The sequence below is a fragment of the Muntiacus reevesi genome, chromosome 8 (assembly GCF_963930625.1).
Source record: "Muntiacus reevesi chromosome 8, mMunRee1.1, whole genome shotgun sequence".
Lineage (NCBI taxonomy): Eukaryota > Metazoa > Chordata > Mammalia > Artiodactyla > Cervidae > Muntiacus > Muntiacus reevesi.
Genome location: NC_089256.1, coordinates 17,352,136 through 17,353,810, shown reverse-complemented (window position 1 = coordinate 17,353,810; position 1,675 = coordinate 17,352,136). Strand labels below are relative to the sequence as shown.

Below are 1,675 nucleotides of genomic sequence, written 5' to 3'. Positions count from 1 at the left end.
AATGCAAACTATTATATAGAATATATATATTTTATATACTATATAGAATATAGTATATATATATAGAGAGAGAGAATGGATAAACAACAAGATCCTATTTTATACACAGGAAACTATATTCAGTGTCCTCTGATAAACCATAATGAAAGAGAATATGAATGAGGATATACATGTATCATTTATATTCATATATATAAATGAATCATTTTTCCATACATCAGAAATTAACACAACACTGTAAATCAACTATACTTCAACTTAAAAAAAAACACAAGGAAAGGCTGATCAACTATTGGAGGTTGATAGAGACTAAGAAGACATTACAACTAAATGCAATATGGAATCCTGGATTGAATGCTTGAACAGAAAAAAGACACTGATGGAAAAATGGGTGAAGTCTATGGTTTGGTTAATAGTGTTGCATTGATGTTTATTTTGTAATTTTGAGAAATGTACCATGGTTATGTAAGCCATCAACATTAAGGGATGTCGAGTATAGGGTATAAGGAGCCTCTCTATACTATCTTTTCAACTCTTCTATAAATCTATAATTACTCAAAGATAAGCAGTTTGTAGGAAGAAAGAAAGGAAGTTCTGGTTAATCAAACTTGAATATATAGGACAGGGAGCAATGTATAGGACAATTGTGGACAAGTGTGAATGTATAGGACACTGTAAGCAATGTATGCAGTGTGTGCTTTAGTCTTTTGGTGTGTGTGTGTGTGTGTGTGTGTGCGTGTGTAGTTGGGGGACAGAGGGTGTGGGAGTGTGTATGAATGTGTCTCTGAGTGTGCCTGTGTGTCTCTGGTGCAGACTGGATGAGTTTATATGAACACATAGTTCTGTGAGGAAATTAATAAGCCAAGGTGCCTCCATGAACCTGAGAGTTACTGCCTTATTAAATTTTGAGTCCTAGGCACATTGCTTCCCTCACCCTAGATCCAACCTTTTAATAAAGCTGCCAGAAAGAGCAAAAGAAAGAAATAGGGGGCACCTGGATTTGAACCAGGGACCTCTTGATCTGCAGTCAAATGCTCTTCCACTGAGCTATACCCCCTGGTAATAATGTGACCCCTACAAGTACTTATTCAACTTTTATGAGTTACATCATACTCTTAAATGCCTTTATGGCTGACATTCCTGGGTTTAACTTTATTCCTCATTCCCTTCAAGCCACACCACTTCCTTCTTTTCCCAGCATGAGAAATGCTGTATTCTCAATCTAATAGCCAGCATTTAAATATGTGTGCTACTGCCCATAAATCTCTGGGCACATTGCTGAGTATTCTAAGTATCGTGGACATGGAGGGGATCTTAACTGGGTATCCGCAACTGGACTTCAGAGGCTTGTGTTAAACACTGCATTACAGGCAAATATTGTATATTATGTATGTATTGTATATGGTGCATGATTTCATCTGATTTTCAAGGGAATCTCATCCAAGTGAACTGTCCCATTTTACAGCTGGGAAAAACAGCTAAAAAGTCAAAACTTCACTACTGATTCCTAGTTCTTTGAGTTTCAATCTGAGAATCTTAAATCTTATGTGTCTCCAAAGAAAGGTCCAGGGAATCTCTGACAATGTAGCAAATTCTCCCTGATGAGACTGCTCTGAAGCTAAGGAGCTCACAGTTCCCAAAGCTCCAGCTCACAGTTCTGAGGGCTGCAGATGAA

General features: G+C 37.3%; 1 non-coding gene across 1 annotated transcript; it reads right to left on the bottom strand.

Moving 5' to 3' along the window:
• Nucleotides 1-985: 985 nt before the first annotated feature.
• Nucleotides 986-1,057, bottom strand: TRNAC-GCA (transfer RNA cysteine (anticodon GCA)). The gene has a single exon. It is a non-coding gene; the product is annotated as a tRNA-Cys (tRNA).
• Nucleotides 1,058-1,675: the final 618 nt, after the last annotated feature.